The sequence below is a fragment of the Elephantulus edwardii genome, unplaced genomic scaffold (assembly GCF_000299155.1).
Source record: "Elephantulus edwardii isolate Elephantulus edwardi_28Jun2011 unplaced genomic scaffold, EleEdw1.0 scaffold00381, whole genome shotgun sequence".
Classification (NCBI taxonomy): domain Eukaryota; kingdom Metazoa; phylum Chordata; class Mammalia; order Macroscelidea; family Macroscelididae; genus Elephantulus; species Elephantulus edwardii.
The window spans coordinates 1,131,223-1,147,912 of record NW_006400131.1 but is presented as its reverse complement, the minus strand read 5'-3'; the positions used below and the strand labels follow the sequence as shown (position 1 = coordinate 1,147,912).

Genomic DNA, 16,690 nt, shown 5'->3' with positions numbered 1-16,690 from the left:
AAACATTTAAAATGGACAAAAGCCAAAGACATCTAACTGATAACAAATTCTCTCATCTCATTCTTTTGGAATCACAGCACCTAAAGCTGAGGGCTCTCTGGACAAGTCTCTTGATCTTGCTGTGTTTTAGTTGGTGCTACTTAAAGATAGTTTCGATAAAATATTAAATGATCCAGGAAGAATCAAAAGAAGATGGAAGGAGTACACAGAGTCACTGTATCAGAAGAAATTGGCTGACACAGACACAGAAGAATTTCATGAAATAGCATATGAGTAAGAGCCTACGGTGATGAAGGAGCAAGTTCAAGTTGCTCTGAAGGAACTGGCAAAAATCAAGGCTCCAGGAGTTGACAGCATACCAATTGATTTATTTCAACAAACAGACACTGCCCTGGATGTGTTCACTAAGTTGTGCCAGGAAATCTGGAGGACAGCCAGCTGGCCAACTGACTGGAAGAGATTGATATTTGTTCCCATTCCAAAAAAAGGTGACCCAACAGAGTGGGGAAATTATTGAACAATATCATTGATATCACATGCAAGCAAGATTCTGCAGCAAATTATCCAAAAACGTTTGAAACAATATATCAACAGACAGCTGCCAGATGTTCAGGCTGGATTTAGAAGAGATCGTGGTACTAGGGATACTATAGTTAATGGTAGATGGATCTTGGCAGAAAGCAGAGAATACCAGAAGAATGTCTATCTGTGATTCATTGACTATGCAAAGGTTTTTAACTGTGTGGATCACAACAAGCTATGGCTGACTCTGAAAATAACGGGAATCCCAGAACATTTGATTGTGCTAATGCGAAACCTATACTTGGACCAAGAGGCAGTAGTCAGAACAGAGTAGGGAGACACTGGAAGGTTCAAAATCAAGAAAGGGGTCCATTAGGGATGTATTTTATGTCCATACCTTTTCAATTTGTATGCAGAACAGATCATCCGAGATGCTGGGCTGTATGAGGAAGAAGTGGCATCAGGACTGGTGGAAGAATCATAAACAACCTGCATTATGCAGGTGACACAATCCTGCTTGCTGAAACTGAGAATGACTTGAAGCTCTTGCTGCAGAAGGTCAAGGACTGCAGTCTTCAATATGGATTGAAGCTCAACATCAAGAAAACAAAGATTCTCACCACTGGGCCAACTGGCAGCATCAGTATGGATGGTGAAGAGATTGAGATAGTTAATAGTTTCATTTACTGGGTTCTACAGTCAACACTCTTGGTAACAGCAACCAGGAAATAAGGAGACGAATTGTTTGGGAAAGTCAGCTGTGAGGGACCTCTCAAGAGTACTGAAGAGCAACGACATCAGGCTGGAGACTAAGGTGTGCCTGATCCAGGCTATAGTCTTTGCCATTATGTGCTATGCAACGGAGAGTTGGATAGTGAATAGAGATGATAGAAAGAGAATTGATGCCTTTGAGCTGTGGTGCTGGAGAAGAGTGTTGAATATACTATGAACTAGGAGAACAAACAGGTTTGTCCTGGAGAGGGTGAAGCTGGAGTGCTTCTTGGAGTCATAAACTAAGGCTTGGTCTGACCTACTTTGGGAAAGTTGCAAGGAGGGACTGGTCCTTGGAGAGGGACATCATGTTTGGGAGAGTGGAAAGGAAGACTTTGATGAGATGGATCAATTCTATGAGTGGAGTGGAGGGAAAGAGTGTGTTTGAAACGGCAAGGTTGGCACAGGATAGAACGGCGTTTTCTTGTACATAGGGTCGTTATGAGTCACAAGTGACTTGATGGCACATAACAACAACAACACAACAACTAAGAAATCAGGATAATATTAGGCTTTTTGTGTGAACATGAAAATGAAAATTTGACATTTTCCCAAGAAGATGTTCTGATACTGTTCTTTCTCTCTCTTTCATTGCCATCAAGTGAGAACTGACTTATGGCTGAACTTCCAGTGAGTTTTCAGTTACTGAAAATCATATGAGAGGAAATTGCCCACCTTTCTCCCATTGAGTGGCTGGTGAATTTGAACTGCCTGCCTTTGGGTTAGTAGAGTCTCTGGATTGACAGTGCAACTCTCTACAACTAGGCCACCAGAGTTCCCTAGCATAATGCCTAATACATGTATATTATACTTTCTTCCCATACTCATTGGATTAGATCTTCAAAAATTTCTGATTCTTTTTTTATTTTTGAAATGTCTTTTTCTCCATCTTGGTTCCATTTGCTGAAAAGGCTCCACTGTTCTAGGGTCAGGAAAAAAGGGGCAGGGGGAGTGCTTATTTTGAAGTGATTGCCTAGCAACCTATCCTCCCTACTCCAAAGACAGAGGCTATTTGCATTTTGGGAAAGGAGGGGGAGAAAAACTCCACTTCTCTTGAGTCCCTTGGTAAAAATGTGTTACTGACCATTCCTCAAAGGAAATTTCTTTCCTCTGAGAACTCCCCTAGGAGGGCTTTCTCTGCCTCAGCTGCCTGTGTCCGCTGTCTTGAGAGGAGGGTGCTGCTTTTCCAAGGTGCATCCAGAGCTGTCCAGGGCAATGAATGCTTTCTGGCACTGCCAAGCAGCAGTCCCAGTGCTGGTGCAGCACCAGGACAAAGCTCAGAACATTCTGATCTTATTCAAATGGGGATCTCTTTCCCACACTGTTTTTTCCTCTTACAACTTTCTTTCCTGGAAACATGTCATACCCAAGGGATATCCAGAACTCAGCGCTATTTTTTTTTAACCTTCAAGCTACTAGTGAGTTCCCAGATCTTGCCCAGGAAAATAGAACCTAGCTGGGACATAGAAACAAGAGGAGAACTAAAATACACTCTGATAGTCCCTGGACCATGCCAAAGGTTAGCTCACATGTTTATTAACCAACAGGTTAGTGATTGTCAAAAAAGTTAGAGACTCCTTGGAAGAAAGGTCTGGTTACCTATTCCTAAAAGTTAGTCAACAGAAGCCCTCTAGAATGAAGCTCTGCTCTCACACAGAGTCACAGAGCATCAGAATGGACTCAATGACAATTAATTTATTTTTTCTGAAGTTGTGAGCTCACCTCCCCAGATATTGACTTGTAAAATGGCTGCACATTCCTGCTTCCTAAAGAAAGAGGTAGGAATTAAGGTTGGTAAACGGAAAAATCACTGTGGCTACCCAATTTTCTGAACAAAGGACTTATGACAAAAAGCACCTCCATCACGCGCCCATTCAGTGGCCACACTGAAGGAAAAAATGATGGTTCTCTTGCCCTTGGAGTATGTGGGTAAACATAATTGGCTGCTAACAGAAAGGGTGGATATTTGAGGTTACCCTAAAGCATTTTGGAAGGAAGGCTCAGCTTAGCAACCTGTTTCCAGGGAAAAAAATCAGCCACTGAAAACCCCATGGAGGTCCTAATGTGATGTCCCAAGTCATATGTCAGAGCTAACCCAACACTCAGGGATCTCTCTGTTCTCCTCTTGCAAGTGAGCTGGGGTGTGGGGTGGGGGGTTGAGGAATGAGACATTAAGCATGTTAAGCTCTTCCTGTTTTATGCCTCAAAAAGCTAAAAGAAATATATTTGGTTACTGGGATCCCAGTTGGACAAGATCTTTGCAGATCTAAATGGCCATCTTTAGAAATTGCAGGAAAGGTGTTTATCAATATTTAACTTGCTTTGAATGTCACCAAGTGCAACCAAGTGCTAGGCACTATGCATGGGTATATTACTAAACAAAGACCATCTTATATTGTGTTTACATTAGCCCACTTGTCTCCACTTGTCTCTTTTTTATGTGAAGATGTTTGTTGTGACGACAGGGCCTGACTAAACTCAAGTAATGCTGATCTGTAGTATAGTAGATATATTTGCCATTAAAGAGTTAGTATCAAGTTTCATATAACTTTGCACTCTCTTTTGCTGCTTTACATATTTCTATACACACAGATACTCAAGACAAAATCAAACAAACCATGGAAGTGCGTATATTCGATAAACAAAATCCTTACCATTGGACCAATAGTCAACATCATGATGTTTGTTGTTAGATGCTATTAAGTTGAATATGACTCATTATGGACCTATGGAACATTGGATCCTAACCTATCCTGTTCCATCCTTATCATCTCTGAAATATTTGAGCCCACTGCTGTAGTCACTTTGACTACAATCCATCTCATTGAAGGTCTTCTCTCCTTGACTTAACCTCCACTGTTTCAAGTGTGCTGTCCTTTTCCAAAGACAATCCCTCCCTACAACATGCCCAAAATATGTGAGATGAAGCTATCCTTACCTTCAAGGAGTACCCTAGTTGCATTTTGTCCAAGATTTATGTTTTTAGGCAGTATGTGAGATATTCAGTACTTTTTCTTCTCCAACACCACAGTTCAAAGGCACCAGTTCTTCTATTTTAGTCAATGCCCGACTTTCATATGCAAAACAAGTAATTGAAAAGACCAAGACCATTGCTTGAATCAGGTACACCTTAGTCTTTAAACTGACATTATTTCTCCTTAATACCATAGAGAAGTCCTTAGCAGCAGATTTACCATATACATCTTTTGACTCGTGACTGCTGGTGTCAAAGGTGTTGATTGTGGAGTCCAGTGAGATTAAATCATTGACAACATCAATCTTCTCCCCATTTATCATGGTTCTTTTATTATTGGTTCAGTGATAAGGAATTTTGTCTTCTTACTTTGAGATGTAATCCATATCTCAAAGCTGTAGTCCTTGATCTTCTGCAGCAATTATGTAAAATTATCTTTGCTTTTGGAAAGCCAGGTTGTATCATTTGCATAATGCTGGTTGTTGATGAGTCTTCCTTTGATGCTGATGCCACATTCTTCATAAAGTTCAGCCTTTCAAATTATTTACTCAGTATACAGATCAAATAAGTATTGAGAAAGTGTACAGCCTTGCCACACACCTTTCTTAATATTAAACGATGCAGTTTTTCTTGCTTTCTTTGAACAAGCAAGCTTCTTGGTCTAGATAAGGTTTTGGTTTTGGAATTTTTTAGGTAAAGGTTTTGCATGAACATAATGAAGTGTTCTGGTATTCCTAGTCTTCTCAATGTTAGTCATATTTTTTATTATTCGATGCCTTTTCATAGTCAATAAAACATAAATAGATATTTTTCTGGACTTCTCTGCTTTCTGCCAAGAACCATTGGACATCAACAATGATATCCCTTGTGTCACAGCCTCTTCTAAATCCATGCTGAATTTCTAGCAGTTATTTGTTGATGTATTGTTTCTGTCATTTTTTTGATAATAGATTTTACTTGCTTGTATGTCATATTAGTGGTATCATTTAATAATTTCCACTAATGTTTGATCACCTATTTGGGAACAGGAACAAACATGGGTCTCTTCTAGTCAGTTGGATAGCTGTCTTCCAAATTTCTTGACATAGACTGGTTAGCACATCCAGGATTGCATCTGTTAAAATATTTCAACCGGTTTCCATCAATTCCCGGGACTTTTTTTTTTTTTACAATGCCTTCAATTCAGCTTCAACTTCTTCCTTCATCACAATTGGTTATTGGTTATATATTACTTTTAAAATTTGTTCAGTATCAGCCAATTATGTCTGGTTCCATGACTCCATGTATTCCCTCCTCCTCCTCCTCCTTCTTTTTTTAAAAATTAATTTTAATGAAAGTTTACAAAGACTTGGGGTTTCCAGTTATTCATTGCTGCACTTTTCTCCCTGCCACCCCCAACCCCCAATTCACTTTTCTCCTTGATGAGTAAAACAAAAACTCTTTCATTGCTATGCAATCCCTCCCCCCAAGTCCATTGCACTGTGCAGCCTTCATTCTGGACTCCTGTCATGACAATAATACCTAACCATATATCCCTCTCCCTCATCTGTTGCAATGCAGTATATATACATCATCTATCTTATTTTGATGCTTCCTGAATTATTCAAGATTCTTCCCATAGTGTTTTCCATAATTCAACTTAAGACTTGAATTTGTTTTTCAAGTCTTTCAAATTGAGAAATGTCAAGTGAGTTTTCCCCCTTTTCCTTTCCAACTCCAGCTCTTTGCACATTTTGTTATAATATTTTGTTTTGTGCTCTCGTGCCCTTTGAAAGCTTCTGCTCAACTCTTGGCATCATTATTTCTTTGTTTTGTGTTCTGGATGTTCTAATGTAGTTTTCAGTGTCTCATCTAGTATCCATTTTGTTCTTTCCTTTCTCCTCTGTCTCTAAATGACCTTTTGCTATCTTGCTGGATCATATATATTATTTCATGCCACAGATCATCTGATCTTCAATCATTAATGTTGAACATCTCAAACCTATTGTTGAGATGCTTTTAAAATAAGGTAGGATAGATGCAAGGTTGTATTTTGGTTCTTGTGGACACCATTATAGATGGAGAAAATATTGAAAATGTCAAGGACTCTAACAAAAAGAAGAAATGTCCTATGTGAAAAATAATGTATATGAACTTTATGAACTTTATATGTAAGCCAGTAGAAAATGGGGGGGGGGATTTTTAAAAAGCTGAACATTGAAACTCTGTATGACCTAGCTATTTCAGTATTAGGAATAAATCCCAAGAAAATTAGAACAGAAACACAAAGATTTGTTCATCAATGTTCATAGCAGCATTAGTCACCATCACTACAGCATAGAAATAGCCCAAATATCCAACCACAATCAAATGGATTGAGAAATTGTGGTACATTCATACAATGGAATACTATGCGGCACTTAGGAGCAACGATTTAAAAAAAATACTACATAAGTTTGGAGAGATTGGAGAACATTATGCTGAGTGGACTAACTCAGTCACATAAGGAAAAATACTGCATAAGATCATTATTGTAAAAATAGAAAGATAACTAGTAAAACATGTATGGGGATCCAAGGGTGGACGAGGGGCAAAATCATAGGGTTGCACAATTTGGTGGGTGGAGGGAGGGAGTAAAGAAAGTGAGAAAGATCTGGAAGTGACTTGAAAAGACAGGGTAATGGTGGGCATCATACAACGGTGATTACTTTTATAAAACATAATGAATGGATGGAAATTATTATATGAAACACAATGTGAATAAAGAACAGTGAAACACACTGTATACGAACTTTGTAAGCAAACCAATGTAAAGGAAAAAATTTTTAAAAATAATGTAAGAGGGCAGGAAAACTAGATCAATAGGGAAAGAAAAATCAGAATGGAAATACTGGGGATGTCGACAAATTGTGAAAAATAGAACTACTATTACTGAGCAGCTTGTGTAGAAATGGTAAATGAGACCCTAAACTACTTTTTGTGTAAACCTTCCCAGAAAATACAATAAAATAATTTTTTAAAAGAAAGAAATATGTATTTTAATTTTATGAACTAGTTTAATAAAATAATTAAATTTTAAAAGAAATAAAATGTTTTTTAAGTAAATACCTAAAAAAAAAGAGAGAAAGAAACTGTCAAAGATTTCATTTTCATGAAATCCACAATCAACACCCATGGTATTTTTCCCCCAGTTTTCCTTTAACCACCCCTCCCTCTACCCATCAAATTGTACACCCCAAGAGGCCTTCCCCCAGTTCTCATTTTGACTGGAATCCATATATACTCAGTCATCTCCCTAAGTGGATTTCCCATAGAAACTACAAATGAAAAAAGTGATAAACAAGTTTTCTATTTATATTGTTTATACATCTTGATACAGTGATAGGATATTATTTGAAAACCCTGTGAGATATAGATGATATAGAGATATATAGAGAAACGTTATATTCTTCAAATATTTTTTCTATTATATTAAGAAGAAAAAAATAGCCAATAATTTGACTTTACAGTTAATATTTGAATTTTAGAGGTCAAAACTGGACTAACCCTATAGATTTGTTAACATGTGGGCTTATTGAACATCTTATCCTATTTAATACTAAAAATATAAGTTATGTGAATTAAGGGAAGCCGTCTTTGTTAATAAAAACTTGCTATTAACTTAAAAACCAAAACAAAACACCAAAAAAAGAAAAACACCCCACAGGTCTTCCTGATACAAAGCAAAATCTTTCTTAAGTACTTCCTAGAGACATGCGAGGCATGCACTGGTCGCAAGAGGCAACATCAGTGGCATGAAGCACCTGTGATGGGAGGCACCTGTACTGCTGTTTGTCAGTGGAGATGAAGATGTAAGAGAGGGGAGCAGCAGAAGGGTAGTTGCTAGAGGAGTGCTGGCTGTAGGTGGTCACTGCTCAAGAGACCAGAGGGCAGCATCTACCTGTTGGCGTGGAGCAGGGCTGGTGGCATCCTCAAGACAGTGGAGCAGCTGCAGAAGGACAGACCAATATCACAGAGGTGACTGAAGGCCTGAGCCACCATATTTAGGGTTGGTTGGGCAGGGAAGGGAGTGGGGAATTATTACCAGGCAAGGCAGGTGTCAGAAGGGGAGGGGTAGAAGTAGATTCTGGAAGAAGTAAGTGGATGCTGGCAGAGCAGGGCAGGGGCAGAACCAAATCACAGGCATCAAAGGGGAGTAGAGCAGGGAAGCAGCCCTTAATTGGTTACAAAGTTGAATATCTAAATTGAGGCAAACTAGGTAGAGGATTAGTCATCTACTTCCAAAACAAAAGGCTGTTGAAACCCTATGCACAACAGAGCACACTTAAATTAGACTAGCAGATATGGCACCTGAGGCTGAGCCCTCCAAACACAAAGGAGGAGGAACGGTGTGTAAGCAGACACTAATTATTGGAACATGAAATGTGAGAAGCATGAATGTTGGTAAACCGGATATTATTAAGAGAGAAACGGAACACCCAAGTATTGACATACTAGGCATTGGTTTATTTATTGGTTTATTGGTTAATTAAGATGGATTAGCATGGGATATTTTTAATCAGACAATCATATGATGTAATATGCCTCAAATGAAAAGATTAGGAAAAAACATGGTAGCATTCATAGTTGAAAAGACCACTTCCAGCTCCATCTTGAAATACAATGTTGTGAGTGACAGGATAATATCCATGCACATGTAAGGAACATCTGTCAATATCACTATCATTCAAATATGTGAATCAACAACCAGAGCCAAAGAGAAAGAAACAGATTATTTCTACCAACTTTTACACTAAAAGCTTGATCAAGCATGCAACCTGAATGCATTAATAATGAGTGGCTGAAATGTAAAAACTGGGAATGGAGAAGGATCAGTAGTGGGAAACAGGCTTGATTACAGAAATGACAGTGGAGATAAAATGATTGAACTTTGTACAGTCAATGATCTATTTATTTCAAATACCTTTCATAGGAAACATAAATGGAGATTATATACATGGACTTAATCTGATGGTCTGCACAGGAATCAGATTGAATACAGCTGTGGAAAGATTCATTGGAGAAACTCAATATCAGGTGTGAAAACTAGCTTATGTGCTAATTTTGGAACAGATCATCAACTATTTATATGTATATTCAAACTGAACCTAAGGAAAATTAAATTCACAAGGACCAAAATTTGACCTTGAGTCTATCCAACCTGAACTAAAAAACCATCTCAGGAACATATTTGGGGTTTTCAACACAAATGAGCGAAGGCCAGATGAGTTATGGAAGAATATAAAGAATACTATCAATGAAGAACGCAAAAGGTCATTACAAAGACAAAGGAGAAAGGAAAGACCAAGATAGATGTCAAAAGAGATTGGATACTGCATTAGAGTACTGAGAAACCAAATCAAATGGAAGAAATAAGAAGTTAAGTAGCTGAACATAAGATTTCAAAAGGTAGCTTAGGAAGACAAAGCAAAGTATTATAATAAAATGTGTAAAGAGCTTGAGTCAGAAAATAAAAAAGGTCAAACTTGTTCAGCATTTCTTTTTTTATTGAGATTTTAATGAAAGTTTATAGAGAAGTTGGATTTCCATTCATTCATTGTTGCACATTTTCCTCCCTGCCCACCCCCACCAGTTTACTTTTCTCTTTGAAAGAAAAAAAATTCTTTCATTGTTGTACAATTCCACACCTCCACCCCCGTCCATTTTACCATACAGCTCTTATTCTGGACTGTTGCCATGCAAATAATACCTAATACCTAATCATCAATTCCTTTTAAGCAGTTCTTTCCCTCATCTGTTTCAATGCAGTGTACATTATTTATCCCGTTTTCTTAGTTTTTCTTAATCTGAAAAAACTGAAGAACAAATTCAAGCCTCAAGTTGCAATACTTAAGGTTGCTACATACAAATAGAATATTGAATGATCCAGAAAGCATCAAGAGAAGATGGAAGAAGTACAGAGACACTGTACCAAAAACAACTTGCCAACACAGAAGAATTTCATGAAACAATTTATGTTCTAGAGGCAACGGTGTTGAAAAAGGAAGTCCAAGTTACACTGAAGGAATTGGCAAACAATTCAAGGAATTGATGTCTTACCAATTGACATATTTGAACAAACAGATGCAGCCCTGGAAGTGCTCACCAGGCTGTGCCAAGAAATCTGGAGGATGGCTACCTGGCCAACTGACAGGAATAGGTCCGTATCTACTGCCATTCCAAAAAAAAAAAGAAAAAGTGACCTAACAGAGTTTCGAAATTATAGAAAGATATCACTAATATTACATGTAAGTAAGATCATGCTGAAGATTATCCGAAAGCAACTGGAACAGTACATCAACAGAGAACTACCAGAAATATAAGCTGAATTTAGAAGAGGCCGTGGCTCTAGAGGCATCATTGCCAATGCCAGATGGATGCTGGTTGAAAGCAGAAACTACCAGAGAAATGTCTATCTGTGTTTTATTGATTATGCAAAGGCATTTGACTGCATGGATCACAACAAATTGTGGCTAACCTTGAGAAGAATGGGAATCCCAGAACACCTAATTGTGCTCATGTGAAACCTATACTTGGACCAGGAAGCAGTGGAAAGAACAGAGCAAGGAAACACTGCATGGTTCAAAATCAGAAAAGGAGTGTGTCAGGGATGTGTCCTATCTCCATACCTTTTCAATATGTATTCAGAACAGATCATTTCAGAGGCTAGACTTTATGAGAAAGATTGTGGCATCAAGATCTGGAGAAGATTCATCAATAACTTGTGTTTTGCAGATGGTACAATGTTACTGGCTAAGACTGAGGAGGGCCTGAAGCGTTTGTTGTCAACAGCCAAGGACTGTAGTTTGAAATATGTATTGAAGCTCAACATCAAGAAAACAGAGTCTCACCACTGGACCAATTGGCAGCATTATGATAGATGGAGAAGAGATTGAGATTGTTCCATTTCAGCTTGCTTGGTTCCACAATTAACAATGGTAACACCAGCAGTCAGGAAACCAAAAGACAAATTACATTAGGAAAAATCTACTGTCAGGCACCTCTACAGAAACTAACAAGCAGCCATGTCAGTTTAGAGACTAATGTGCACCTGAACCAGGGCATAGTCTTTGCAATTACTTGCTATGCATTAGAGAGATGCACAATGACAAAGGATGACAGAAGAATTAATTAAGAAGAGTTGTGGTGCTATAAAACGTATTGAACATACTATGGGCTGCCAAGAAAACTAACAAGTCTGGAGAGGTTAAACCAAGCTGCTCCTTGAAGGTAAGGATCTTGAGACTCCACCTCACATCCTTTAGGCATGTAGCCAGTCTTTGGAGAAAAATACTATGCTTGGAAGAGTGGAGGGACAGTGCAGGAAAGGAAGACCACTGGGGTAATGAGGGTAGATATGTAAAAGATAGTGAGATTGGCTTAGGATAGAGCAAGGTTCAGAGCTATTGTGCATATGGTCATTATGAGTTGTAGTTGACTTGAAGGCACATAACTTCATGGATCTGTAGTACGGAAAATGAATAACAGATCAAGAATTGTTGTCTTTCAATTGTGGTGTTGGATAAGAGAACTGAATATCCCATGGACTTCCAAAAAATAAGTAAGTCTTTTGGAAGAAGTACAACCAAAGTGTGCCGTAGAGTCAAGGGTGGTAAAATTTCTTCTTACATACTTAGAGCATGTTGTCAAGAGAGGTCAGTCCTTGGGAAAAGACAGCATGATGATGAGTCAAAGAAAGAAAGGAAGGCCCTCAAAAAGATAAAGTGACACATTTACTGTAACAATGGGCTCAAGTATATCAAATATCTTGAAGACAGGGAAACATAGTACAAGGCTCAGATCTATGGTTCACAATATCTCTACATGTTGTAGTCAGCTTGACAGAATATAACAACAGCAACAAAAATAAGATAAATTAATTTCTTTTATCTAAAGTTAAGACTACCCTTTTATTGGTCAAATTAAAGATGCTCCAGAACTTTGGGAATTTATTAATTTTAAAAACCTCCTTTGTAAATGATGCAATCTTTTGTTTATTCATACTTGCTTGACTGTACATAATCCTGTTATTAATTTACATAGGCAAGTACAAAAACCCAGTGATTATATATAACAGTAAATTTAGTTTTGATTCTTTTGAGTTCCATATAACTGGATTTAGCAAGTTAAAATTTCTCAATAATCACTATTGAGAATTAAATTAGAAAATCTAAAGGGAATGTTTACCTGGGTGACACAAAGCTTTATTGGCTGCTAATTCAAAGGCTGGAGGTTCAAGTGCACATGAAAGAACTTTGGAAGAAAGGCCTGGTGCTCTACTTACAAAGACAATCACCCTATGGAGCACAGTTCTGACAAAGGTGGGATAGTGAGAAGTTACAGAGGCAGAATAGATGGCAACTAATTTGATTTTATCTATTGAAGTACTTTCCCCGATTTCAAATCGTTTTGCGTAAAATACAAGACAGATGAGCTTTGTCATGATGAGTTTTTCCATTTTTAACTTACAAAATCCAAACCCCAATCTCTCTTTTAAAATGTATGGACTAAATCTGTCTTAATTCCTTTATTGTCCTTAATTATTTTTCAATTTTATTTTTTCCCTTTCTGAATCGGTAATGAATACAATGTTTTTGGTATGTCTGTAAAGAAGAATAGTACATAAACAAACATTTGTCATTGAATAGTTAAGAAAATTATTATAAGGGAGCACTGGAGGCCTAGTGGCAAGAAGCTGTGTTGCAATCCCGAAGGTGCATGGTTTGAGTCTACCAGATGCTCCGCTGGAGGAGGGATATCTCCTCCTGAGCCAGTTGGATCTGATTCAATGGTATAAAACAAGGAAAGGGGGGGACCAGAAAATTATTATAGTTTAAAGGAGGAGGGAATTCTTATTTTTCTCTCAGAAATAGTATGAGCCATGTATTGATTAGTCAATGGGTAAAACAAAACCACACTAAAAATCCCAAATCTTTGATCAAGTCTTGTGACTACTATTTATGTTATGAAACTGTGGCTTTGCATTCAAGAGAGCTGACTTTGTGGGTTTTTCCCCCCTATTCCTTCAGTGTCCCTGTTCAAGTGCTTGCTGCTCTAACAGGTTAGAATTACAGAACATTCCATTTTAAGACCTCCTTATGATTGCCTAATGTTACCTCTAATATTACTGTGATAGAAATATCTACCACTGGTTCCTTCAATGGATCAGTTAAACATTTATGAAGAGAAGTTACGGCCATCTGTACAGATTGCAGCCTAGGAAACCCTATAGGACTATTATACTCTATTACACAGCCTGCTCTAAGATGAAACTGACTCAACAGTATATAACATAAAGAAGTTAATCTAGCTTAATTAACCAAACTGAATTTTAACTAATAGGAAAAGGTGCTACTTTTTCTTGGAACTTGCAAGTACCATCTGTTTATACATGATTTTGAGAATGTAATATTTCAATGTCAACTTCAACATACAACTACATTCTAAATGATTTTTTTTATTTAAAGCAAGTCCTTACAAGATCAAAATACCCACAGGCCATAAAGTTAGTATTTTATGTTTTCCTTTTTTTTTTTAATAAACAAATGTGCACCACGATGTCTGAACAGGTAAGGCAAATACCATGAATGTGAAAACAGTTTACAATATACCACATCTAGAACCCAAGAGATGTGAATTAGATAGCAGTGGTATCCATTCCAATTAAATAACCAGGTAACATCATGACAAACTGGATCTGCTGTGTCAAAAATGTCCTTCAAAGCTTCTTTTTTCTTGATGATCAGAGGTGCCACGTTGTCTCATGTCTCTTCATTGTGTTTTATATGCACCCCATCACAGAGAGGGAACCTTTTGGATCTCCAGGAACAGCAGTACACAGTTTTATCCCCCAAATCCTCCCTGTCAAAAGCATGGACTACCTTGGGGTTGTCTTTCTGGATGTGAAGATCTACCATGGCTTTGTGGTGATGATCTTTGGCATAAAATTTCTTGTAAGCTAGGTAACCCAATTGCAACTGTCCCAGCAGCCACAATAACTCCTGTGATCCATTCCACTCGTATGCTGGAATTGGAAGCCAGACCCATGGCACCATCCTTCAAAAGGTGTGTGCACAGGATACTGAGCACAAAGAGAGTTCTTACATACAGCAGCAATAAGGCGTCTGATAAATTAATTTCTTAGGCTGAAAGAAATATTTCTTTTGGAGGAAGAAGTGAAAGATAATAAACCATCTAATTCTCTTGTCTGTAAGGATTGAAAATAAAATTCATGCAGGAGAAAGTTATTTAGGCTTGAAAAAAGAAGACCAAAAAGAAAAGAAACAAGCTTTTTAAAGTACCACTAAGAAAACTTTTACCTCTTTTATGACAAAGCTTCATTTCATATCCCCTGGGCCTGTTGTTAGGTGAAGCTATTCCTTGGAAAAGGATTTCATATTTGACAATTGGTAAAAGAGAAGAAGATCGTCTACCGGATGGATTTACAAAGTGACTGCCGCAATGGATTTAAGTATGTGAGAGATGATAAAGATGGCATAACATTAGACAAGGCTCAGATTCATTGTTCAAAAGGTTTGTACAAGTAGTACTTGATTCAATAACACCCAACAATATCAACAACTACAGAAGAAATCAATAGCTTTCTTTACTTCCATTTCCCCTACCTTTGTTAATTCTTTAAGAATTAATCTTAAGATTTTTCTATAGAAAATGTTTTTGTTTCATTCAGTAGAACTGAGAACTGAATTTAAAATTTAAGTGATAAAATAAAAAAAAAAATGACAGATAACTGCCAGTATTTCAAGCTGGTTTTAGAAGAGGTTATGGCACCAGAAATATCATTGCTCATATCAGATAATTCCTGGAAGAAAGCTGAGAATGCCAAAAAAGGTCTACTTGTGTTTTATTGACTCTGCAAAGGCATTTGACAGAGTAGATCATAACAAACTAGGCTAACACTGAAACAAATGGGAATCCCTGAACATTTAATTGTACTCATGTAAAGCTTATACCTATACCAAGAAGCTGTTGTCTAAATAGAGCATGCAAAGACTGCATGGTTTAAAATCAGGAAAGATGTATGTCAGGGTTGTAGCCTTTTTCTTTATCTAGTCAATATGTACACTGAGGTAATCATTCAGGAAGCTGGAGTCTATGATGAAAAGCAAAGCATCAGATTGCAGAAAGACTCATCAACAACCTGCGCTATGCAGATGACACAACTTGCTTGTTGAAAATGAGAAGGACTTGAAATACTTACTGTAGGGGATCAAAGACTACAGTCTTGAATATGGATTGCATCTCAATATTAGGAAGACAAAAATTCTCACCACTGTACCATTTATAATAGAGAAAAAGTTGAAATTGCTTACAATTTCATCTTACTTGGATCCACATCAACACCCTTGGTACCAGCAGTCAGGAGATCAAAAGGCATATTCCATTGGGCACCACCACTGTCAGGAATCTCTCCAAATGATCTTTTCAATCATTCAGTATGGATCTGACAGCTGGAAAAAAATTTGGATTCAAAAGCTGTATGCCTTTGAGCTGTGGTGTTAGAGAAGATTGTAGAATATCCCATGCCAAACAAATAAATAAACGGATATGTGTTGGGGAAAGAGCAGTCAGAGTATTCCTTGGAGGCAAGGATGGTGAAACTTTGTCTCACATATTTTGGGCATGTTGCTAGAAGAGGTTATGTCTTGGTATTGGACATCATGTTCAAAAAGATGGAGGGTCGATAAAAGAGAGGAAGACCCTCGACCAGATGGAATGACACAGTGACTGCAGCAATGGGTTCAAGAGTGTTAGATATTGTGAGGCTACCAAAGGACAGGAAAGGGTTCATATAAGTTGCACCTGACTTGACAAAAGTAACAAAAGCACTTCAAAAGCCACCTGATTCTAATATTCTCCCCTTTTTATACTTAAAGAGACTAAGTGTGAGTAGTCGTCCAGAGAGAATCTGGTTTGTGAGGGAAATCTCACAGTTTTAAGTGGCTGGTATTTGTGGGATATAAATGAATACTTATCACGCTTGAGATTCTTTAAAATTTATAAATTATTAAAGAGACTATCACCTAGGATAACAGCAAAAGGAGGCGTCTTCCAGGTCAGACCCAGCGAAACCCGGCCAGAGAGGGAGGGAGGAGGCGTCACTGGGCAAGGTCACCTCGGATAACAGCAAAAGGAGGCGTCTTCCAGGTCAGACCCAGCGAAACCCAGCCAGAGAGGGAGGGAGGAGGCGTCACTGGGCAAGGTCACCTCGGATAACAGCAGAAGGAGGCGTATTCCAGGTCAGACCCAGCCAAACCCGGTGGGCCCTCGGGTCAGAAAGGAAAACATAATCTACACAAGAGTTCTACAGGACATGTCAACTTCCCTTGGAGACAGTACAACTAAACTTAAGAGACACTGGTCAAAAGAAAAATGTCAGCAGTC

The 16,690-nt window shown here is 38.0% G+C and overlaps 1 protein-coding gene and 1 pseudogene across 2 annotated transcripts in view; both read right to left on the bottom strand.

Annotated features, from left to right (window-relative positions):
- The window catches only part of NTRK2 (neurotrophic tyrosine kinase, receptor, type 2), a 709,069-nt gene that overhangs the window by 98,461 nt on the left and 593,918 nt on the right, over positions 1 to 16,690 (bottom strand). The window lies entirely within an intron of this gene.
- Positions 8,154 to 14,332, bottom strand: LOC102875657 (annotated as a pseudogene).